The sequence below is a fragment of the Diceros bicornis genome, chromosome 3 (assembly GCF_020826845.1).
Source record: "Diceros bicornis minor isolate mBicDic1 chromosome 3, mDicBic1.mat.cur, whole genome shotgun sequence".
NCBI classification, from domain to species: domain Eukaryota; kingdom Metazoa; phylum Chordata; class Mammalia; order Perissodactyla; family Rhinocerotidae; genus Diceros; species Diceros bicornis.
This window is the reverse complement of record NC_080742.1, coordinates 20,676,476-20,702,913: the sequence shown is the minus strand read 5'-3', so window position 1 is coordinate 20,702,913 and position 26,438 is coordinate 20,676,476. Positions and strand designations below refer to the sequence as shown.

At 35.7% G+C, this 26,438-nt stretch overlaps 1 protein-coding gene across 5 annotated transcripts in view; it reads left to right on the top strand.

Annotated features, from left to right (window-relative positions):
- Positions 1 to 26,438, top strand: part of CACNA2D1 (calcium voltage-gated channel auxiliary subunit alpha2delta 1) — a 504,665-nt gene that overhangs the window by 25,354 nt on the left and 452,873 nt on the right. The window contains exon 2 of one of the 5 annotated variants that reach the window (XM_058524565.1): positions 14,462 to 14,575. The exons of the other annotated variants lie outside the window; for them this stretch is intronic. The gene's annotated coding sequence lies outside the window, so the exon portion shown is untranslated. The remainder of the gene's footprint in view (positions 1 to 14,461; positions 14,576 to 26,438) is intronic. 5 annotated transcript variants of the gene reach the window in all.

The following is a 26,438-nucleotide window of genomic DNA, read 5'->3' as shown; positions in this document are numbered from 1 at the left end:
GGAAGCTGGGAGAGAGGCCTGGAACACATCCTTTCCTAGAGCCTCCAGAGGGAACATAGCCCTTCTGACACCTTGATCTTGGACTTCTAGCCCCAAGAACTATGAGACAATAAATTTCTGTTGTTCTAAGCCACCCAGTTGTGGTACTTTATTATGGTAGCCCAGCACACTAATACAGGCACCATCACCCTGTCTGAGCTGCTCTGTTGGGAGTCATTACATCACATTAAGTCATTTAAGGCCTGGTGGATCATATTGTCATCACATACCACAGATATTACACTGGCTTCCTTTTAAATTATTAAACATAATTCCTTTAGAACATTTAGTTATGAGTGCTTCCTATGTTTATACTCCCAAATGATCTTTTGCTGGGTATGTGTACACATACTGACACTATATACACTGACCCATCCATCTTGCTTTTCTTCTGGGTATGTTTTCTCTTATAAGAAAATCTAGATTTATCTAATAAGCCCGATTTTTCCCAAAGATAAAGTACATTACATTGAAGCTAAAGAAAAAATATTCAAAGTCTTATGTGGCGTAGTCATACGTAGCCTATGCAGTGAGTAAGACTCATCCATAACCTACCTGACTAGAATGAAGATATGTGCAATGTAGCTTGTCTTTTAGGTCTCACAGGCAAAAATTCTAGGTAATTTCATGCAGATCCTAGACTTCATGTCTAGGGAATTTTTCTAGCATTCTCTTACAAACAGAGACTTATATCTGATGTTTCGTCCTGTACTCCTCTCTGGCACAACACCAATGGATCTGCTCCAGGTTTAGAAAAATGTGTTATGAGTGAATAGAATGATTCTTGCCAGACAGATTTCCCAAGATATAAAGAAAACCCTTAGGCTTTTAAAGATTTGTTTAATGAAAAGAAGGAGGCCAATTTGGGAAGTTTTTTCTTCTTCTAAAATAAGATAATGTGATAATAGATAGTACCTTTGACTTTGGGACATTTTAAGTTACAATAGTATGAGTTTAACATGTACATTTTTAGAATGCTAATGAGGTGATTATAAATATGAACAGGTAGCTATAACCAGTGCACTAAACCCACAGTTTCACAGAGGTGTACACTCTCGGGTGTACAGTCCTGTAGAATCAGAAGACAGGCTCACTTTGAGCTCTTAGCGCTAGTACTAAGTTAACCTTCTTGAAGAAAACATTTTTTTCTGGACACACACACTTCCCTAGAATGGATAAAAATCACTTGTAGGCTGAATCAATACTGTGTATTCTCTCTCAGGACTTGACACTCTTTTCACTCTGGCCTCCCTGGATGGAATGCTTGATACATGCTTTAACACTCTCTGCTGCTCTTGCTTCCCACAAACTAATAATCAATATTTCATTGTCTGAAGTTATGTTTAGTAGGTCTTCCCACAATTTATTTATTTTTCGTGGTTTGTTTGATAATTCCTTTAACCAGCTCTATAATATGTGTGTAGGGTCAGTTGTGACTTTGGCTTTCGTGCTAGCCATTGGTCCATGGGTCCCTTGCTTGATGGCTCAGTCTCCATTGTCTCATCAGTAAAATGCAGTCAGATGCTCTAGCTTACCGAGCCCACTGTGTTGTTGTGACATTCAAATGAGACAACGTGTATGTGAATACTTTGAAAACTATAGAGCACAATATTCACGTGTGATATTAGACCATTCATTTTCCTCACTAAGCCAGTATGTTGGATTTGTATAACACAAAACTCACCAATAAAGTTGGTGTTTGGGCTCTGTTTCAGGACCTTGCTTTTTCTGAGCTCATCTTATATTTGAAATGCAGTTTAGACACCATCTAGTTTAGATACCACCATTTGTATATGATGCTTTTAAAATTGTGACTGTGTTACAATTACATCTTGCTTTATTATTCTAGTATTTCATTGGTTAAAATTATGGCAGATAGGGGGCCGGCCTGGTGGCGTAGTGGTTAGGTTTGTGTGCTCTGCTTCAGTGGCCTGGGGTTCATGGGTTTGGATCCTGGGCACAGACCTACACACTGCTCATCAGCCATGCTGTGGCAGCATCCCACATACAAAATAGAAGAAGATTGGCACAGATGATAGCTCAGGGACAATCTTCTTCAGGCAAAAATGGGAAGACTGGCAACAGATGTTAGCTCTGGGTCAATCTTTTTCACCAAAGGAAAAAAAATTATGGCAGATAGATTAAAGTAAGTTGTTAATGTTATTCATGATAATATATTCTCAATCAATAATTCCATGTATATTCTCATTATATGTATGTATATCAATATAATATATATGGATATGTGTATATATAACATATATACACATTAATAAAATTAATAAAATAATTTAATAAACATTACCAACCATGGGCCCAGCAATATGTTAGTCCCTGAAGAAACAAAGTCTGTAGAACAGATCATACCTTAGATAATTTATAGGATAGTTTTAACAATATTTAACACTTGTTAAGCATTTATATCTACTACCTTAAACCTTTATTTTAATTAAATTTTTTTTGTAAATTATTTTGGGTTTACAAGTATTTTGTTTGTAATTAAAAATTAAAAAAAAATTCAAAAAGTTTTCCCATAAGGTATACATAATAGAATAGGCTCCATTTATTTTCCTAAAGAATAATGGGGCTTTAGAACCAAACCCAATGTTAGCCATTGTCCTGGAGCTCCTCAGGGAGATGTTGGTCATAAGGATGAGACACCTGTAGCCAGGCAGAGATGGGAAGACCTCTGAAGAGGCAGTTCTTAGCCCAGGCCTGAAAATGCAGACATATCACTTCTTTGGCTGAGAAATCAGGGCATGAGTAGAAATAAACTTGCTGATGACTCATTTTCCTTTGGGTAAATGTTAGATATTATAGAGGGAAAATTAATATCAATAAAGTTTCATTTGTACAGATATAAAAGTGGTTCCTCAGTCAAAATATAAAAGGTAAAAAGTGATTAAGAAATGTCCAATTAAGAACTGCTCAGAAAAGTTATCCAAGAAATACTGATGTAGTCTATGAAAATCTGTTTAGTTTATATCACAGACACAAATAGATATGTGGTCTAATTAAAATAATAATTCTTTAATTTTTAAGATAAAATGATTATAGTTGAAATAACTTAGCAAATACCTCACTTTTAGCTAACTGTTAATATTTATTTGAGTGGTTTATAAGCATTTTAGAGCTTTTTCTTTCATCATTTTACATCTCTGAAACAATGGGAAATGTTTCATTTCCTTCTAAATTTAACAAAATGTTTTGATAATCTCAAGGGAGATGTATAAGGTTTATGCTAAATAGACAAACAAAATGAACTAATAAAATTAACAAAATGAAGGATAAAAATCATATGATCATCTCAATAGATGCAGAAAAAGCATTAGACAAAATTCAACATCCATTTATGATAAAAACTTTCAAAACAGCGGGTATAGAGGGAACATGCCTCAACATAATAGAGGCCATATATGACAAACCCACAGCTAACGTTGTACTCAATGGTGAAAAGCTTAAAGCTTTTCCTCTAAGATCAGAAACAAGACAAGGATGTCCACTCTTGCCACTTTTATTCAACATAGTATTGGGAGTCCTAGCCAGAGCAATTAGGCAAGAAAAAGAAATAAAAGGCATCCAGATTGGAAAGGAAGAAGTAAAACTGTGTCACTATTTGCAGATGATATGATATCATGTATAGAAAACCCTGAAGACTCCATCAAAAAACTGTTAGAACTAATAAACTATTCTGTATGGTTGCAGGATACAAAACCAATACACAAAAATCCATTGCATTTCTTTACACTTATAATGCACTGTCAGAGAAATTAAGAAAACAGTTCCATTTACAATTGCATCAAAAAAAAAAAAAACCTAGGAATAAATGTAAACAAGGAGGTGAAAGACCTGTACCCTGAAAAGTATGAGGAATTGATGAAAGAAATCAAAGAAGACACAAATAAATGGAAACATATTCTGTGCTCATGGATTGGAAGATTAATAATATTATTAAAATGTCCATACTACCCAAAGCAATCTACGGATTCAGTGCAATCCCTATCAAAATTCTAATGGTATTTTTTACAGAAATAGAATGAACAATCCTAAAATTTTTTTGGAACACAGAAGACCCCAAATTGCCAAAGCTAATTCTGAGAAAGAAGAACAAAGCTGGAGGCATCACACTCCTTGATTCCAACCATATTACAAAGCTATAGGAATTAAAACAGTATTATAGGAATTAAAACCATATTACAAAGCTATAGTAATTAAAAGTGTGGTATTGGCATAAAAACAGATACATAGATTAATGGAACGGAATAGAGAGCCCAGAAATAAACCCACACATATATGGTCAATTAATTTACAACAAAGGAGCCAAGAATATACAGTGGGGAAGGGACAGTCTCTTCAATAAATGGTATTGGGAAAATTGGACAGCCACATGCAAAAGAATGAAACTGGATCACTATGTTATACCATACACAAAATTAACTCAAAATGGATTAAAAACTTGAATGTAAAACCTGAAACTATAAAACTAGAAAAAAACACAGATGGTAAGCTCATTTACATAGGTCTTAGCAATGATTTTTTGACTGTGACACCAAAAGCAAAAGCAATAAAAGCAAAAATAAACATGTGGGACTACATCAAACTAAATCTTCTGCATAGCAAAGGTAACCATCAACGAAATGAAAAGGTAACGTACTGAATGGGAGAAAATAATTGCAAATCATGTATCTGATAAGGAACTAATATCCAAAATATACAAAGAACTCATACAACTCCAGAAACCAACAATCTGATTAAAAAATAGGCAGAAGATCTGAAGAGACATTTTTCCAAAGAAGACATATGGATGGCCAACAGGTACAGTCATGTGCTGCATAATGGCATTTCAGTCAACAGTGGACGGCATATATGACGGTGGTCCCATAAGATTAGTATCATATAGCCTAGGTGTGTAGTAGGCTATACCAGTTAGGTTTGCATAAGTACATTCTATAATGTTCGCACAATGATGAAATCGCCTAACAACGCATTTCTCAGGATGTATCCTCATTGTTATGTGATGCATGATTGTACATTAAAAGATGCTCAATACCATTAATCATCAGGGAAATGCAAATCAAAAGCCAGTGAGATATCACCTCACACCTCATAGAAAGGCTATTGTCAAAAAGACAATAAATAACAAGTGTTGGCAAGGATGTGGAGAAAAGGAAACCCTTGTGCGCTGCTGGTGGGAATGTAAATTGGTGCAATTATTATGGAAAACAGTATGGGAGATCCTCAAAAAATTAAAAATAGAACTACCACATGATCCAGCAAGTCCACTTCTAGGTATTTATTCAAAGAAAACGAAAACACTAATTTGAAAAGATGTATGCATCCTCACGTTCATTGCAACATTATTTACAATAGCCAAGATATGGAAATAACGTGTGTCCATTGATGGATGAATGGATAATGAGATGTGGTGTATATATACCATGGAATATTATTCAGCCATAGAAAAAGAATGAAATCTTGCCATTTGCAACAATATGGGGGACCTCAAGGGCATTATGCTAAGGGAAATAAGTCAGACAGAGAAAGACAAATACTGTATGATCTCTGTCATATGTGGAATCTAGAAAAAACAAACCAAGATCGTAGATACAATTGGTGGTTGCAAGAGGTGGGGAGTGGTGGTGGGAGAAATGAGTGAACTTATTTTTTAGTTTAAATAAACTAAATAAAAATTAAAAACAAAAAACAAACATGGTCCCCAGTGCATAGGAACCACAGACATTTTTCTCTGAAAGGGTCTGGGAGGTGGCAAGCATTCAGAAATTGCTAGGCTTCTCTCTAAAAATAATGTCAATGACCTCAGAATATGGGCAGTAAATTTTACTTCCTGATTTTTAAAACAGGGATGTTTATAGGTGCTTGTTACAAACGAGTTTATAAATAAATAAACGGATAGATAAACCTACCTTTGAATTTCAAGTATTCTGTTAAAAATAGATTTCTGCAGGGGCCAGCCTGGTGGCGCAGGCGGTTAAGTGTGCACGTTCCGCTGCGGCGGCCCCGGGGTTCGCCGGTTCGGATCCCGGGTGCGCACCGATGCACCGCTTGTTAGTACATGCTGTGGCGGCGTCCCATATAAAGTAGAGGAAGATGGGCATGGATGTTAGCCCAGGACCAGTCTTCCTCAGCAAAAAAGAGGAGGATTGGCATTGGATGTTAGCTCAGGGCTGGTCCTCCTCACAAAAAAAAAAAAAAAATAGATTTCTGCATAATTTTCCACATTTATACTAAGAATCGATGATTTCTGATCTAAAGAGTAAGGTGAGAAGCAATTTAGTATATATTTCAGAAATAAAACTGGTAGTTACCAGGAGATTAACGATTGATTTCTATCTTCTTTGAGAACCAAATCAGAGGAAATGGTTTAAACAGTTACAGGCACAGATAGCCGTAGAAGCAAATACAGACATGTAGTTGAAGCCCTGAAGAGGCTCTGGGAAGACTGATCAGGAGCCCGGAGGTGATCCTTGTGAGATGAGGATGGTATTTTTTATCCGAGTTTACTTTTTAAAATTCTTTCTCATGTGATCAGCGTGTCTAGGTGGGTTCAACTCAATTACACTGTTTGAGATTTAGGTAAAGTGATAATGACTAACCATGAATCAAGATTTTTGTGGGATCTGCAAATATAGATAATGGTGTGTTTGTGTATGTGTGATTTAGTTTTAATTTTGGCTTGAGGTAAGGAGTTTAATAACATCTTGAGGCACCCTCAATTTCTATGAAATAATTTCAACTTTTCATCAAATTTAGACATCTCTTGTGCATGCCTGTTGTAAGAAATGTACCAAAATGCAAAAGTTCCTCCAGTGAGGTTTACTACTTAGGAAAAAAAATTCCCCGAGATATTTTCTACTCGTTAACTCCTTTATATGCCAGAAAAATGGGGAGAGGGAAGGTGTCCACATACCTGTATAGAAAAAAGGCTGTGAGATTTTGGAATCTTGGATGTAAATATTATGTACCTATTTAAAAATGTCAACAACATTTTAAATAATATTGCTTCTTGATGTTTTCATCATCAGCTGGTTATTGAATAATAATTTGTTTTTAGCAATAACAATAATTGGTAGCATCTATTGAGTGCTAGGTGCCAGGCAGTGTGCTAGCATTTTACTTATATTATCTTATTTAATTCTGACTATAACTCTATAAAATAGATAGACATTACGTATGTTCCTCTTTTATAAATGAAGAACAAGAAACTTCTTGAGCAGTTGAGTGACCTGTTCTGGACTACATAGGTAGTAATATTGGAAGAGGGAAACACACCTCTGATCTGTCTAATTCCAGACTTGCTCTCAGCCACATTACATTGCCTTCTCATGCAGAACTGCTTGGGCACCAAGCATTTTAAATAGCATTTAAAATTAGAATGACCTTATTTCGGTCATTAAATATGTTATTAGGAAATCTATAGTTTTTTTCTCTAGATTAGTGATTTTCTAAGTGGAGGACATTGATTTTTTATTTTTTTCAATTATTTTATTGAGGTCATAATGTTTTATAACGTGTAATTTCAGATGTACATTATTATTTATCAGCTTCTGTATAGACTTTAAATAATGCATCGTGCTCACCACCAATAGTCTAATTTTTATCCATCACCATATAAATGTGCCCCTTCACCCCTTTCACCCATGCCTCAACCTCCTTCCCTTCTGGTAACCACTAATCTGTTCTGTTTATCCGTGTGTTTGTTCATCTTCCATATATGAGTGAAATCATGTGGTGTTTGTCTTTTTCTGTGTGGCTTATTTCACTTAACATAATACCCTCACAGTCCATCCATGCTGTTGCAAATGTGATGATTTTGTCTTTTTGTTATGGCTCAGTATTATTCCATTGTATATTTATACCACATCTTTACCCGTTCATCAGTTGATGGGCACTTGGGTTACTTCCAGGTCTTGGCTATTGTGAATAATCCTTCAATGAACACAGGGGTGCATGTCTCTTTGAATTGATGATTTCAAATTCTTTGGATAAATATGCAGTAGTGGAATAGCTAGATCGTATGGTATTTCTACTTTTAATTTTTTGATAAATCTCCATGCTGTTTTCCATAGTGGCTGCACCAGTTTACATTCCTACCAGTAGTGTATGAGGGTTCCTTTTTCTCCACATCCTCTCCAACATTTGTTATTTTTTGTCTTGGTAATTGTAGCCATTCTAACAGTTGTAAGGTAATATCTCTTTGTAGTTTTGATTTGTGTTTCCCTGATAGTTAGTGATGTTGAACACTGTTGCATGTCCTGCCGGCCATCTGTATATCTTCTTTGGAAAAATGTCTGTTCATATCCTCCGCCCCTTTTTGATAGGGTTGTTTGTTTTCTTGTTATTCAGTTGTATGAGTTCTTTGTATGTTTTGGAAATTAACCCCTTTTCAGATATATGATTTGCAAATATTTTCTCCCAGTTGGTGGGTTGTCTTTTTGTTTTGTTCATGGTTTCCTTTGCCTTGCAGAAGATCTTTAGTCTGATGTAGTCCCATTTATTAAATTTTTTTTTGTTTCCCATCCCTGAGTAGACATGGTATTTGAAGTAATGCTGCTAAGACTGAGGTCAAAGAGTGTACTGCCTATTTTTTATTCTAGGAGTTTTATGGTTTCAGGTCTTACATTCAAGTCTTTAATCCATTTTGAGTTAATTTTTGTGTATGGTGTAAGATATTGGTCTACTTTCATTCTTTTTTGTATGTGGCTGTCCAGTTTTCCCAACACCATTCATTGAAGAGACTTTCCTCTCTCCATTGTATGTTCATGGCTCCCTTGTGGAAGATTAGCTGCCCATAGATGTGTGGTTTCATTTCTGAGCTTTCAGTTCTGTTCCATTGATCTGTGTGTCTGTTTTTGTGCCAGTACCATGCTGTTTTGATTACTATTGCTTTGTAGTATATTTTGAAGTCAGGGATTGTGATGCCTCCAGCTTTGTTCTTTTTTCTTAGGATTGCTTTGACTGTTCAGGGTCTTTGGGTGTTCCATATAAATTTTAGGATTCTTCGTTCTATTTCTGTGAAGAATGTCATTGGGATTCTGATTGAGATTGCATTGAATCTGTAGATTGCTTTAGGTAATATGGACATTTTAAGTATGTTTATTCTTCCAATCTGTGAGCACAGGATATCTTTCCATTTCTTTATGTCATCTCCAATTCTTTCAATAATGTCTTATAGTTTTCATTGTATAGGTCTTTCACCTCCTTGGTTAAATTTATTCCTAGATGTTTTATTCTTTTTGTGTGAATGGGATTGTATTCTTGACTTTTCTTTTTGCTAGTTCATTATTAGTGTATAAAAATGCAACTGATTTTTGTACATTGATTTTGTACCCTGCAACTTGGCTGTAGTTGTGCTTGTTTCTAATGTTTTCCAATGAATACTTTAGGGTTTTCTATATATAGAATCATGTTGTCTGCAAACAGCAGGAGTTTCACTTCTTCCTTTCCAAATGTGGATACCTTTTATTTCTTTTTCTTGTGTGATTGCACTGGCCAATACCTCCAGTACTATGTTGAATAAGAGTGGCGAGTGTGGGTACTCTTGTCTTGTTCCTGTTCTCAGAGGGATGGCTTTCAGTTTTTCACCATTCAGTATGATGTTGGCTGTGGGTTTGTCATATGTGGCCTTTATTATGTTGAGATACTTTCCTTCTATACCACTTGATTGAAAGTTTTTATCCTAAATGGATGTTGGATCTTGTCAAATGCTTTCTCTGCATCTATTGAGAGGATCACGTAATTTTTATTCCTAATTTTGTTAATGTGGTGTATCACATTGATTGATTTGCGGATGTTGAACAATCCCTGTGTCCCTGGTATAAATCCCACTTGATTGTGGTGTATGATCTTTTTAATGTATTGCTGTATTCAATTCACCAGTATTTTGTTGAGGATTTTTGCATGTATGTTCATCAGTAATATTTCCCTGTAATTTTCCTTCCTTGTGTTGTCCTTGTCTGATTTTGGTATCAGGGTGATACTGGCCCCATAGAATGAGTTAGGAAACGTTCCATCTTCTTCAATTTTTTGGAATAGTTTGAGAGGGATAGGTAGTAAATCTTCCTTGAATATTTGGTAGACTTCTCCAGAGAAGCCATCTGGTCCTGGACTTTTGTTTTTGGGAGGTTTTTGATTACTGTTTCAATCTCTTCACTAGTGATGGGTCTATTCGGATTCTCTGTTTCTTCTTGATTCAGTTTTTGGAGGTTGTATGAGTCTAAGAATTTATCCATTTCCTCTAGGTTATCCAATTTGTTGACATATAGTTTTTCATAGTATTTTCTTATAATCCTTTGTGTTTCTGTGGTATCTGCTGTAATTTCTCTTCTTTTATCCTTCTCTCTTTTTTTCTTAGTGAGTCTGGCTAAGGGTTTGTCAATTTTGTTTATCTTCTCAAAGAACCAGCTCTTAGTTTCATTGATCCTTTCTACTGTTTTTTTGGTCTCTATTTCATTTATTTCTGCTCGAATTTTTACTACTTCTCTCTTTCTGCTGACTCTGGGCTTTGTTTGTTCTTCTCTCTCTAGTTCTGTTAGGTGTAGGTTAAGATTACTTATTTGAGATTTTTCTCAAATAAGTTGAGAAAATGAGTTGAGGTGGGCCTATTTTGCTATGAATTTCCCTTTTAAGACCCTTTTCGCTCCATCCCATGAGAGTTGGTATGATGAATTTTCATTTTCATTTTTCTCCAGATATTTTTTGATTTCTCCTTTAATTTTTTCATGGTTCCATTAGTTGTTCAGTAGCATGTTGTTTAGTCTCCACATGTTTGTCACTTTCTCAGCTTTTTTCTTGTAGTTGATTTCTAGTTTTATAGCATTATGCTCAGAAAAGATGCTTGATATGATTTCAATCTTCTCAAATTTATTGAGGCCTGCCTTGTTTCCCAACATATGGTCTGTCTTTGAGAATGTTCCATGTGCACTTGAGAAGAATATGTATTCTGCTGTTTTCGGATGGTTCTCTATATATCTATTAAGTCCATCTGGTCTAGTTTTTCATTTAATTCCACTCTTTCCTTGTTGATTTTCTGTCTGGATGATCTATCCATTGATGTAAGTGGGGTGTTGAGGTCCCCTACTATTATTGTGTTGCTGTTAATTTCTCCTTTTAGGTCTGTTAATAGTTGTTTTATGTACTTTTGTGCTCCTGTGTTAGGTGCATATATATTTATAAGTGTTATGTCCTCTTGGTGGAACGTCCCTTTTTCATTATATCTTGCCCCTCTTTGTCTCTCATTTCCTGTTTTATCTTGAAGTCTAGTTTGTCTGATATAAGTATGGCAACACCTTCTTTCTTTTGTTTGCCATTTGTTTGGAGTTTTGTCTTCCATCCCTTCACCCTGTGCCTGTTTTTGTCTTTGGAGCTGAGATGTGTATTCTGGAGGCAGCATATTGTTGGGTCTTGTTTTTTAATCCATCCAGCTACTCAGTGTTTTTGATTGGAGAATTCAACTCATTTACATTCAGAGTGATTATTGATATATGAGGGCTTAATGGTGCCACTTTATCTCCTATTTTCCAGTTGTTCTATATTTCCAATTTTTCTCTGTCCTTGTATTTCTGACTGCCATTTCAGTTTGGTGGTTTTCTGTGACGGCTTTCTCAGTTTTCTCTTTATTTATGATGTATGTCTCTGCTCTGATTTTTTGTTTAGAGCTTCCCATGCTGTTTGTATAAAAGATCTCTTAGGTGCGATAGTCCATTTTCTAGTAGCCTTTTATGTCCATTAGCCTAAGTGGGTTCCATCCCATTCCTCTTCCCCATGTAAGTGATTGTTGTCACAAATTACTCTGCTTTTTTTTATAAGTTTGTGAATAAAATGAAGTGTTCATAGTTGTTTTTGATGCTTTCCTTCCCTTATCTTTTGTGTTATAACTAACTGTTTGCTAACCTGTTCTGATAGAGAGCTGCAGTCTTCTGATTTTGTGTATCTGTTTATCTCCTTGCTCAAGGCTTTGTAAACCTTTGCCTTTTTGTTTCAGGTATGAGGGCATCCTGGATCATTTCTTGTAAGGGAGGTCAAGTGGCAATGATCTCCCTCTGCTTTTGTTTGTCTGGGAAAATTTTTATTTCTCCATCATATAAGAAGGATAGTTTCACTGCATAGATATTCTTGGGTGAAAGGTTTGGTTTTCAGTATTTTGAATATATCATTCCAATCTCTCCTAGCCTGTGGGGTTTCTGCTGAGAAATCCACTCAAAGCCCAATAGGGGTTCCTTTGTAGGTTATTCTCTGCTGCCTTGCTGCCCTTTATATTTTTTCTTTGTCATTGACTTTTGCCAGTTTTGCTCTTATATGACTTGGAGAAGGTCTTTTTGCATTGATGTAATTAGGAGTTCTATTGTCTTCATGTACTTGTGAGTCTAGTTCCTTCTCCAGGTTTGGGAAGTTCTCAGCTATTATTTCTTTGAACCAGCTCTCTGTTCTTTTCTCCCTCTCTTCTCCCTCTGGAATACCTATAATCCTTATGTTGCATTTCCTAATTGAGTCAGATATTTCTTGAAGAATTTCTTTATTTTTTTTAAGTCTTGGTTCTCTCTCCTCTTCCACCTGAAGCATTTCTATATTTCTGTCCTATAAATTACTAATTCTGTCCTCCATAGTGTCAGCTCTGTTTTTTAAGGATTCTAGATTTATTTTTTATTTTTTTGTGAGGAAGTTTAGCCCTGACCTAACATCCGATGCCAATCCTCCTCTCTTTGCTGAGGAAGATTGGCCCTGGGCTAACATCTGTGCCCATCTTCCTCTACTTTATATGGGACGCTGCCACAGCATGGCTTGACAAGTGATACATTGGTGGGTGCCCTTGGATCTGAACCTGGGAACCCCAGGCCGCCGAAGCGGAGCACGCGCATTTAACTGCTACACCACCAGACTGCCCTCTAGATTGTTTTTTATCTCATTCATTGTGTTCTTCATCTCTAGAATTTCTGTTTGATTTGTCTGTTTTGGGTTCAATCTCTTTTATGAAGAATTCCTTCTGCTCATTAATTTCATTTCTGAGTTCATTGAACTATGTTTCTGGGTTTTCTTGTAACTCATTGAGTTTCTTTATGACAACTATTTTGAATTCTCTTTCATTTAGATTGTAAATTTATGTGACTTCAGGATTGGTTTCTGGAGACTTGTCATTTTCCTTCTGCTCTGGAGTGTTAATGTAGTTCTTCGTGGTGTTTAATGAAGTGGTCCTTTGCCAGCGCATAGTGGTAGTATCAGGTCACAGATTCCACCTCCACCACTGCAGTGGGGATAGGAGCTGTGTTTCCTGAACCTGTCATGTCTGCTGGAAGTTGTGCCTATAGGGCTCATCTGCATTTGCCCACTGGCTGCAACCGCTTGGCGGGTCACACATGCATGTGCAGGCGCTCTGGTGCCAAACTGCTTTGGCCAGGGACAGGCTGAGGTGGTGCACTAGGTTGGTGGGGGAGGGGTGCTTTCTTTTGCATGCATGTGGGCCCAGTCTGTGCTCACAGGCAATTTTCCTGGGCTGCTGTGCTTGGTGGGGGCACCCACACAGTGGATGAGTCATGCCACTTGGTGTGGAGTGTTCCTGTGGGCTGGGCTGCAGCTCGAGAGTGAAAGCGTTCACACGCAGACCTGCTTGCTCCCCCACCTCCTCTTATAGTCATGCACTGGCTGCTGTGTGAGGATGCGTGACCTAGATCGCCACCACTGGGGAGGTGGAGGGGATCCACTCACCTCCTTCTACTGCTTCCCCGGGATCCAGTACCCCCACCTTCAGATGTATAGCTGTGTGGATCTCTCAGACGTCCTATTGTGCTTTGTAGGGAATCGTCTCTTGGTTAATGAATGTCCGTTTGGTTCTAACAGTGGGGAGAGACTTAGGGAACAGCTCAGTCTGCCATGATGCTGACATCCTAATGGAGGACATTTAAACTACTGTTTCTTTAGATAAATTAATGATTTTTTAAACTCTTACTTCTTAGATATGCATCCCAGAAAGAATACATAAAGTATTTATGTAATAAATATGTTTTTTCCCGAATAATACATATGAAAGAAATCTTCAAAGTAAAATAGGCAAATGAATATCGAAGAAGCTTATTTTAGTAAGTAATCCTGTGAGAGAGCAGTCTTGAAAGATTAAAAAAGATTCTCTTTATGATTATGAATTTTAAACAGCTGGAATGAATTAAGTCATGATCAGCATAACTGGGGATCATTTCTGAAAGTGAGGAATATAGAAAGTTAAAAGACTCATTGCTTGGTACTCAGGTCACCTGCTTTGTAACAGACTAAAATAGAAGAGAACAAGTGTTAAGAATTCATTCTTCCTTCCCAAAGCTTTTGTAGCTTTATTTTTAGAGCTCTCCTAACAGCAGTTGGGAGCTTTGTTTCCCTTTATGTGCCTGCTCAGTTAGACTCACCCTTTCTTTTGCAGTCTTTGCCTCCCTTGACAGGTGTGAGGGACTTCCTCAGTGTCACAAGCCAGTCACCTGGCGTCAGCCACGCCTGATGTAGCTTGCTTCTTCAGCCCACTGAGCTCCTAAGAGAGGTAATTTTTCTACTACCTGTTAACGTGTGTTAGTTTTTTCTTAAGCCTAAGGTAATCAGAATGAAAGGGTGTTGTATAGATAGTGGTGCAGGAGTGATAAAAAAATATTTAATAAAGAATGGATTAGATAAACTGCTGTGATGGATTGATTCAGAAGGAAAGGAAGGAAAGGAATATTTCAGGGGCTCCCTTACACAACCTAAGCTGTCATAAATGTCCCAAACCACACCAATATACCATAATTTTTGATAAAAGCAGAGCACATTTTTTTTATTAAAGTTGTGCATGTGTGTGTACGTTTCTGAAGAAATTAGAGGAAATTATTTTAGAGATTAAGCCATAGTATGCTATTTACTCAGCACAAAAGTGTAGTAATTTAGAAGGTATTGTTAAAAGTCAATTTCAAATATTTAAAACGCAGGAAACAATAGTGAGCAGAAGAGATTTTAGATAATGATTTTCTTAGGAACTGTCAGCAATTCATGCTGTTCATTGGAATTAGGAGAGAGAGTGATTTTATAGCATAGATACAAATTTGAATCACTGGGAAGTTTTCACAAATTACCAGTGCTTTGGTCCTACCCTAGAGACTATGATAATTGGTTTGGCATTGGTATTTTAAAAAAATCTTGCCAGATGATTGTATTGTGTAGCCAGGGTTCAGAACCACTGACTTGGAGAACTCAACAGCAATTAGTTCTGCTTTTGCCAATATCTGCATTACCTTGGGCACCACACTTCACTTCTTCATATATCAGTTTCTTGTATTAAGAGCTATTAGAAGAAATAACATCTTTTAAAAACTGGAGAGCTGCGTAAGATGCATTCAGAATTATACACATCCAATTATATTGGGCTTGCATTACTTGCAGAAAATAACATTGTAAAATGTACTAGCATTAATGAAATAAGTCACAAGGTGGGCCAGCCTGGTAGTGTATTGGTTAAGTTTGCGTACTCTGCTTCAGCGACCTGGGGTTTGTGGGTTTGGATGCCAGGTGCAGACCTACACACCACTCATCAAGCCATGCTGTGGTGGCATCCCACATACAAAATTGAGGAAGATTGGCACAGATGTTAGCTCAGGGACAATCTTCCTTAAGCCAAAAGAGGAAGATTGGCAACAGATGTTAGCTCAGGGCCAATCTTCCTCAACAAAAATAACAAAAAAAATGTTACAAGGCTTTCATTACCTGATAATCTACACATAATAGTCAATCAAATATTTTTTGAATACCTACTATGTAGAAGACACTGATGGAGAGACTAAGGGATTTGGTATTTTATTTGTTTTCAAGGAATTTATGATCTGGGTAACTAACAGATATAACTTAAGAAGTAATTAACATTCCAAAGCTATGTGTGCTTCTCAACAATGTACAATAGTGCTATAGTAAATGCAGAAAGAGTAACAACTCTGGGCTCCTGTGGTCATGGAGAGTTCATAGAAAGTATGACACCTGTAAAGTTTACCAGATTGTTGGTTCGCAATCCTCCCCATCACAGCTTTTTTTTTAAAGCTTCAGTCTCTTTGAAGCTTTGTTGGTAGCTTTAAAGTGCTGAGATCAAATCACTTACTCAGAGCTGTCTGGTCTTCCCCCTGTAGATAAATTTTCCTCATTAAATCACATTGTCTCGAGACCACCCTTGATTAGCTGATTACCCCTTGTGTTTACAACTGCTTGGTACTTTAATATGATGTTTATCTAAAACAGGGTAGCTTTTGAGCTGGCCTTACAGAATAAACAGAATTTAGGTGAAAGTATAATAGGTTGGATTTTCCTGCTTCAGATTAGCAGGAAGAACATGTTAAACAAGGGTGAAGAGTATACAATCTGATTGGAAAGGAAAGTTATTGCAATAGTGACAGAGTTCATACAATTTATCTTCTGTGTGTTGTATCTAAGTGCATTTTTATTATTATCTTATGTTTACAACTTCTGTCACGTGTCAATTACTTTTATTTAGTAAAAAGTGAGGTTCAAAGAGTTTATATTATCATACATTGGTAAGTCATCAAGTCGAGATTAAAACACAGTCCAGTAGCCATTCTGATATCAAAATCAGTGCTCTTTCCACTCTGCTGTGCTGCCTTGTACAAGGGGATAATGGGAAGAGACAAAAGGAAGGTAGAAGCAAGAGGCTGGGTTGTGGAATGCCTTGAATTCCAGTCCAAAGAATGGATTTTATCCTGATGGAAGTGGGGAGCCATTGAAGATTTTTCAAGGGGGCATATATTTTAGGTATTTTAGAAAGCTAATCTGGCAGGGATGTATAAGTTATATCTGTTTAATAAAAATGCTTAGTCATTCAAAAACTATTTTTTGAATGCATATTATGTTCTACAGAGTATCTAGGCCCTGGGAGTAGAGTTGCATTAATGAGTGCTTTTAATTTAGAACTCTTTTTGTGTAATATGCTGTGCGACACACTTTGGAGATACAGAGAAATAAGACAGAGCATCTGTCCTTTACATATCTTATTGTTGAACTAGACTGTTGGAAAATTGGGTCCTTATTGGTGTTTTGTATACCCGATTGTGACAATGATGGATTCCAGGGGATGAAGGCTACACAGGAATCACCAAGGGTTTTGTAGTGGTCCAGATGGTCTCAACTCAAGGGGATGAGGACTTCTAAGGGAAGGATGGAAAGAAGAAATCATAGAAAAGAAGTGTAGGCAGAATTTATTTACATGGTAAGTATGAGAAAAATAAAGTCAGTCAGAGATAGTGTCAGAAGTATTGGTCTGGGTGACTTTTTTTTTTAATTTTCTATCTACTCACATAAAGCTGCCAACATGGAGAAGGAATGAACATTTAAAATGTTTCTCTACTATCTTCTTTTTATCTGTCTTCTTGAACCTTTATTTTTGTTTCAGACAAACTTCTTAAAAATAGTTCTATCACCATAAGTTAATATGTAGCATGCTGTGACATCTTAGTGTTCCAAATATTATTAATTTTTACTGGAAGTATGGGAATAAGTTCATCTCATGGTATACAACATTCTCTTTATGAAACGTTTGATATGCAGGACTATGAAAGATACCACTGTTGGCCTATTTCTTTATAGCTGTAAATAGAATTCACATTTTGAGAGGTTATGATAAGAGGGGTTGTATAAAGCAAGAGAAAAATAAATTATATATTAAATCATATAATGTTATTCTTTTTTGTGGTCTAATGATCCACTAAATTGGACCAACAAGTTTTTTTTTTTTTTGTGAGGAAGATTGGCCCTGAGCTAACATCTGTTGCCAATCTTCCTCAGTAAAAAGAGGAAGCCCTGGGCTAACATCCGTGCCTCTCCTCCTCTACTTTATATGTGGGACGCCTGCCACAGCATGGCTTGATAAGCGGTGTGTAGGTCTGTGCCCGGGATCCGAATCTGTGAACCCTGGGCTGCAGAAGTGGAGTGTGTGAACTTGACCACTGTGTCACCGGGCTGGCTCCCCGCAACATGTTTTTTCAACTGTCTTTCTTGATGGCTGACACTCTTTGAAGAAAAACTATCTACCATTAAGTGTCAGTATTACGTCCAGAGCAGAGTAAAACTGACCTCATCAACCCTCTTCCTGGGCTTTCTTGGTACCATGCTCTCACCCAATCTGTGTGTCCTGGAGCTCTGATTGAGCAGAGGAGAGGGCTATGAAGTTGTTTCCAAGGAACCCTCAAAACCCTATGGGCACCAAACGTTACCTATAGCCTAGACATATAAACTGTCTTATTCATAATTGCTGTTTTTCAACTGTATGTCAATGCTGTTATTAATAAATTATATTTGGATATGTGCAGTTCATTTATTTTTTGTAAAGGACTCCTCATTCAAAAATTTTAGCAGGCCTTGCTCTTATTAGTCATTTTTGTGGCCAATGTGCAGATAACCAAGAAAAATTCAATTAATAAGTGTATTAAAACACTTAAAAGCAATAATCTTCCAGTATTTGGGGGATACAGAAAAGGTACATTTTAGAGAGGATAGAAATAGTATGAGACATTTTGTGCACGCATATTTACTTATCTAGTGATATGAAAAACTAACTCAAGTAAAGGTACTCAAATATGGATGTCAAATCCATTTCCCATTGCCTCTTTGAATTTCAAATATATTTTTGTAACTCTCACAATCTGTGGTAACACTACTTAGGGTGGTAGGCAGATCCCTCATAAAACACTTGAGCAAGAGTTGTAGACAACTGTCAGGCAGCTGTTAAGTTAAGCCGTGCTGGAGTTCTCTGTGCCAATCACATTTTTCACTTGTACAGAAGACTTTGACTATTATAATATGTTTTAAAGGGATAGTAAATAGAATATTTGATTGTTGTAATTACTTTGAAATTACTTAAAGTGTTAATTCATTACAATTATTGAATATCTCTTTTATTAATTACCTGGATAAATTTGAAAAGAAAATGAAAGGCCTAAAAATAAAGTAGTGAGACAAAAAAAGCTTCTAAGATTAAAATAGATAAGGATATACAGAAAAAAAAAAAATCAGTGCAATGAACACCAAAGCTATGATTTCTAAGCCTGGGCTTCTTCAAAAGGAGAAAAAAATCTTTTAAAGACTTTATTTTTTAGAGCAATGTTAGGTTCACAGCAAAATTGGGAGAAATGTAATCTCTAGTACAGAGATTTCCCATATACCCCCTGTCCCCACATATGCATAGCCTCCCCCATTATCAGCATCCTATTCCTTTTATATATAGTATAGGCATCCAAACTATAAACCCAAAGGTGGAGAGAGTTGGAGGATGTGATGCTTTTTGAAGTAGGTTGGAGAATGTCTTCTGACAAACACTATTCAAACTATAACCCTCACACTTGAACACTTGAAAAGTGTTTTAATTGTACAGACCTGATAATTTGCACTGTATAATACATAAGTACCTTCGAAGCCATGGTCCTTGGCATCCCCTTCTGAATTCTGCAGACAGCATCGCTACTGGCCACTCAGCCACAGTATGATTTCCTGAACTTTCTCCTTCATTTTCCTACTGACCAGCTGCTACAGTTTTATCTAATTTTTTTGCAAGGGATGTTACAATGCTTTTACTTAGAAATAAAGTAATTTTCTTACTTTAGAAATGTGATTGTTCATAGAAATTTAACTTACTTGTATATCTTAATTCAGATATTGATTTTAAATCATAATTTTATGTCTTTTTAGACCATTCTGCTAAATTTTAATGTACTTAATAAATACTTTTAAAAAGAAAATGTATGAATGATCTATTATTTTCCTGTTACGATTATTTTAATTAGACATACATCTTCACTTTTATTTGAGAGCACTTGTTGTCTTTCAATATTGACCATATTTTATGGTCAGAATCCCCAAGAACAGTGATATAAAATGACTAACCATATAATTTTAAAAATGGTAAAGAGAATATCAATATTTTTTGCTAACACTCCAATTTTACCTCAACAGAATTTATTATAATACCAATAGAATTTTGTTTAGCTAGTTTTGAAACACTCTAGCTCAATGAGAGTAATTCTCAAGCTCAGCTAAGTCAGGAACGGAAAGTATCTTGGATGTTTTGGATTCTTCTATTTAAATCTCCACTCACTGCCCCAAGTAAATATATATTCAGGACTTGAGTGACAGCAACAAATGCTGAAACCTAATCCTAAATTCTCAGTGCTCTGATGGGTCATATTTGGCAAATCACTGCTCTCTCTGGACTTCACTGATCCAGCATATATCTTGTCTGTTGACTGTAGAGGGAAACTACGTGAGATGTAGGACACAGTCTCATGGTTTCTTTTCTGCAGTGTAAAATTAGTAGCATTGACTGAAGGTGTGAAATGATGAGTTAGTTTTAAAAGTGATCTAATGGTGCCAAATGTAGAATTAAAGAGTTTGGCTTTAAGTAAATATTCTGTAATGCATATAAAAGCAAGTATGCAAGAAATATAAATAAATTTATTCTCCTATAATTGAACTTTATTTTAATTTTGAGCCCTCATTAAGAATGATAGTTGAAAACTTAAGTTAGTTACTTGCAACTAACCTCGATCAGTTTAAGAATTCTTCACTAACTCATTTGAACCAGGGGTGGCAATTAAGATCTGAGGAGGGCCTAAGTAGTCTCTAGGCTTTGGAAAGGAAAGGTTCATCTAGCATCCTTTGAAGTGAAGCTAATCTGTTCTGACCTTTATCCCTACTGCAGATCCTTAGATATGTCTGCACATGTCGCTCTGTGTCCTCCTTGTAACCATAAGGTTTCTTCAGGTCACTGGCCTCTATCAGCTGCTTCCATGTCTCTCTTTTGGCCAGAGTTTCAAGAACTTATTTAGAACTCCCATCCAAGAATTTGACTCTTTGGTCTGTGCTCTTTGGTGTCCTCCTTTGGCTACTGACTCAATGTAGGGATTGGGGGTGGAGGACAGAGAAAGAGAGAAGATAGTGAATTCTCAGTTAACAGTACTAGATTTTATCCCTTCACACCTAGGAAAACTATTACATTATTAGTATGTTAGTAATTATTAATACATTATTACTATATTTTCTCATATAGCTTTAATATATCTGGCAAAGGAGTGTGGCTAGATATGGATGATATTGGAAGCTCAGTCTTAAAAAGTCTATAAATTTTAGAAAAATGCTTTTTTTCCCAGATAGGAGTTTTAAAAAACTTTCTTCTTGAAGATAATGGCATAATAACCCACTGTCAGCCTTGGAAAAGAATCTAGGAGGACACTGAGATTGCCTCCCCAGCATTCGTTCCAGTTTTTCCCCATTGTGTAGCATCCATGTAGTTTAGGTGGGTCCTGATTCCATGCTAATCAATACAATCCTATCCCTCTTGGTAGTGGTGAGAATGACACCCAAGGTGGTTTAGAATGATGTCTAGGACTATTTTTCAATAAGTAGGGAAGACAATATTTCTCTTCTGGATTTTGTGGGATACGATTTTGAGTAGTAATTTAGATCTTGGTTTTATCATAGTTAGATTTTCTTCATTATTTGGATGTGGAAAGTAGCAGGACTGCTGCCCGGAAAGCCAAGCTTCAGAATAATAGTGAACTTCACATAAAAGGGTGTAGATGATGAATAGAAATGAAGGGCAGCATTACAAATGAGAAATAGTTATTTGGAAGTAAAGAAGCAGCGAGTCCAAGGAATCCACAGGGCAGAAATATATTGTGTAGCCACTAAGTGGTGAATCAACCATGAGAAATGCTAAAATTAATATTAAAGAAACGTTATCTGATTTAAGACCATCCAAATATTCATCTTTATCTTTAATATTCATCTTTATCTTTTAAAGACCCAGATTATGGGACCTATATGGTTATATTTGGAACTCTGCTTTGCTTGAAAATTACACAAAACTTGAAAGTTAAAAAGAAAACGCTTGGAGAATAAAGGACCAATATGGCAGTTGAGAAGGTAATATCAACTCAGGAAAAGTAGTTATTAAAATTTGAGGTTGGGTTAAGGAGTTAAAGGCACAGTATTTTCGTTTTGAATTTTACATAGAAAATTTTAACTAATAATTACCAAAGTAATAAAATGTATTAGAAATTCCAAATAATTCTATGGTTTTGTAAAGAGGAAATGATAAAGAATGCTACGTTCTTTAGTTTGCATAGCATTTTTATATTCATTATCTCAAGTCTATCAAACAAATGTCAGGAATATGTCTTATGCCCATTTTATTTTTTTACATATATTGATGGAGACTCAGAGTAGTTAAATGAGTTGTCTGCTTGACTCTAATTACCATGCTCTTTCTGCTACAAAATATTTCTATAGGCTGAGAAAATGTGCACTTACTACTAGACATTGACCAAAATCTGAAGTGTTGTATTAAGTACAGGTAGATGTGCATGCTATTATACCTTCCTTTAGACTATTAATTGTATTCAAACTATTAATTGTAACCAACTGGTCATAGCAATGAACAACATAATATTCAGTTTGGTTCCTCAAACATTTTTAGAATAAATATTTTTGTCTTGCATACTTATATTTTGTGCTTAGAGGTTTTTTTTTTTAATATAACTGTATTACATTGCATTACTACTAATACAATATTAAGTGGAAAAGTCTAAAATCTGAAAAGCAGAATGCCATGCATGAGTCCTGGCAAGTACAGTATGCTTTTACATCCATGGCAGCAAAGCACGTGGTATAAGGGAACGGATCCTGGAATCAGATTGCTTGACATTGCCCCTGTCGCTTACTTGGTGTACAATGCCAGACAAGTATCTTTTAAATTCTCTGTGGCTCAGTTTACTCCATCAGATCATACACTCTATCAGAGTTGTGGTTTTTTTTGTTTGATATTGTGTTCCTAATGTGTAGAATGCTGCTCTACATGTAATAGGCATTCAATAAACATTTTTTGAATGTATCTGCAAAGGGAATGGCTATGTTGTCTACCTAGAGGGTGCTTTGAAAGTAGACCATTTACCATAATTCCTGGCAAATCAAAAATGCTAGTTGTTATCACTTATTATCATTATTGTTAGTTGCATTATTGTGGCTGAGGGTGAAAGAGGTTTAAAAGTTAAGAAACAGTAGACTGTTCCAAGTAAGAGAGCTGGTGTTTTAGAGAAGGGCTCTCCATTCTGGTCAAGTTTGTTAGTATCTGAAGGTTGGTTCTGTTTAGTCACACACAGAGAAGAGAGCAATGGCTTTTTATACTTCCTCACTAACAAAAGTTTGAAGTGGCCTTGAACCTCTTTGCTTCTTCTCCTGTTCTACTTATTCTTTTTTTTTTTTTTCTCCTTTCACAGAAAATCAGGCTTTGGCAACCTTTTACTTCTGTTGGTTGGGTTTATCCTGAATTTGAGGCTAGTAATTTAAACGATTTGTGTTATGGCTCAGTTTGTCTCCTGTTTTATTTCTCTTCTTCTTCATGCTTTTGTATACAATAACTTTAGCTAATTAAATGTAATTTTTATACCCAGAATTTAAAACTTATTTGAAAGGTCACAGGTTTAGTACAATATTATAAGGGCTTACAAACTTTATAAGATACTCAATGTTCATAGTAGCCTGAAATGTTTGTTATATTTTGAGAAATCTTTTTTAAATAGAAAGGATTCTTGGAAAACAAACACAAACAAACAAATAAACCAACCAACAAACAAAACCAAACAAGCCCCAAGAAACTCCCCCAAATAAACCTTATACGTGTTTCTCCTTTGAGAACGATCTCTTTTTCTGTGTTCTATGTGCAAGATATACTGCTTTCAAAAATGTCTGTGAAGCAAACTAGCTGGCAAGTGATCTTGATTATTGATAACCTGACGTACTCTCTTTCTTATCTGTCATCTATCTATCTATCTATCCATCCATCATGTTAGATTTCAGTATGGATAATTTAGTTTTATTTTTTCCTTCCTTTCTTCCTTTTCTTCCTTCCTCCCTTCTTCCCTCCCTTCCTTCCAATTTTCTCCTCCCTCCTTCTCTCTTTCTCTCTTTCCTTCTCCCTCTCTTTCTTTCTGTCATTTTCTATTTAAGATTTATAAAGAGGAGTAAAGGTATTATGGTAAAATCACTGAATTCTGATTTAAAATTCAGGCAGATGTGTCTAGAAACGTGTCCTTCTAGAGCCCTCCTTGACTTCTCTCACCCTCCGCTTTCACCCCAGAATTAATCAAACCCTCCTCTGGGTACTATTCCACTTAGTAGTACTTGTCTCTATTGATGTACTTAATATACTTTATTTATTTTAATTTATTTAATTAATTTTTTCTTCTCTATTATCTGAGATTAAGAATTGAATCTTTTTATCTCTATTCCTTGCACTGTATACTTGGTACATACCAAAGATTCAATAAATGTTTATTTTTTACCCTTGACCTTTGGCAGTTTTTTTCACTTCTTCTCACTCTAAGTTTCCATTGCTCCTCAATTCTGATTTCAATGAAGTGTTGTTTCTGTTATTTTCCCCTTGGTGTTACAATAGGGGTCTATAAGACATCTGTCTATAAATAAGAAATTGTATATAAATCATGTATATACATATATGTATATATATGTCAGTAACTCAAATGTCTAATTATTTTACAAGTTTCTTGGATGATTTTACATTTTAGAATATCAAAAATATTTCCTTACAATTATTTTTCTTAATCTTCTTTGTATCATTAAGACACAAATGAAAGCTTTAGAATAAATACAATGCAGTATTTTGTAGCTGTGCCCAAGAGAGCTCAGTCACTAGCAAATATTATTACAGTGAATGGATTTTACATGTTGGAAAAATTTTTTTCAAGTCTTGGTTTCTATTACATTAAAATAATTTAAGAATGTACAGAATGTAGCTCTTTTTTGTTGGCTTATTACATTGAAATAAAATACCTAAGGGATTACATTTTATTTTTAATCTTATCTTCTAATTTAAGTGTCTATCTTATTGGCTCCTCTTTTTATTTGTCTGTACGTTGTTAATGTAGGTGCAGTGCTAGTATTTGAGCAATTGCATAGTTTGAACACATCTGTGTAGCCTTCAGCATGGATTATACGTTCTTTATATTCACGACCACGCATAATATTGTTCTTTGTGTAAGAATTCAACATTTCCTTATTGCCAGATGACCTTCATTTCCATTACTTTGTTAAAATAGTACTTATCTTTAAATAGGTAGAAATTTTACATGCAGATGTTGTTTTAAGGTAATTAAGGTATGATCACCCCCCTTTTCTTGTAGTCTGCCATGTTATTACATTTGAATATTTCAGGATTGAGCTGGATAGCTGATTATTTATAACTTTATATTTATAAAAATCATGGGAATTGTTGATACTGCAATCAAATTGATATCGCCGCTAAAATTTAAGTAGGAAAGGGGGAACATTATCTTTCAAGGTGAGGGCTAATAAATTTATTTCTTGCTGTTTGCTGTTTCCTAATGACTTATAGAGGCACCTGAAGATTTAAATCCAAGGGCAAATATTTATAATTAAAATTTTTGCATTGACATGGGACAGGACCCAATAATTTTCTTCTTTTTTTCCTGAGGCATTTAGTGTTCATATTTTTTTTAATCTAATTTCTCAATCATAGTAAATTCATTCATTCTAAGCTGATAATGGTACAACATGTCACCCTTCACAGGGATATTTTAAAATAAAAGAAGATTTAGGAAAGGGGAAAAAGTCTATATAAAACAAGGAATGACTAATTATAAGTGGGAAGAAAGTCAATTTTTTCAGCCCTCTCTAAATCTCACCATATAAGTCTACCAACTTTACCTTTGCAAACAATTCCAGCTTTCTGTTTGGTTTTAATCTGTGCATAGAAACAAAACAAAATTTAAAAAATCTATTGTGTGAAAACATTTAAGGTATTTAAAGGCCAAATATAATATTTTTATGCTGTATCCTATCTTGGCTTGCCATAATATCGATTCCCCTTTATGACATGGTTAATTAAAATATCCCTGTATTTTGAATTTAGGCAGGTTAATCTGGATAATCTGAGGCTTCAGAATTAGATGAGTGGGCAGAAAGTCAGGTGAGTCAGAGGGAGAGGTGGAGATTGTACTGCATAATTTGCCAGTCCTATTCCGTCTACTGTTAGAAATTACGAGGAATTTCCTCCCAACACATAAAGCATGGAGAGTACATAACCTATTTCCATCTAATTATATACTTGTGTGGTGAATGCGTTGTCAGATTGTAAAACCGTCTTTGAATTAGCTTTTTTTTCACCTTGGTACTCTGTGCTGTCTGAGATTTTGTATGGTCATATGAACTGTGAGTGATGCTCAATATTGACAAGTACAGTGCAAACAGCAGATGGTAAGATACTGATGGAGACATTTGTTAATGGGCCAGTTGTCTTGCTTAGAAGTACAGCTTTTTAGCAGAGTTTTTGGCTTTTGTTTCTGCTT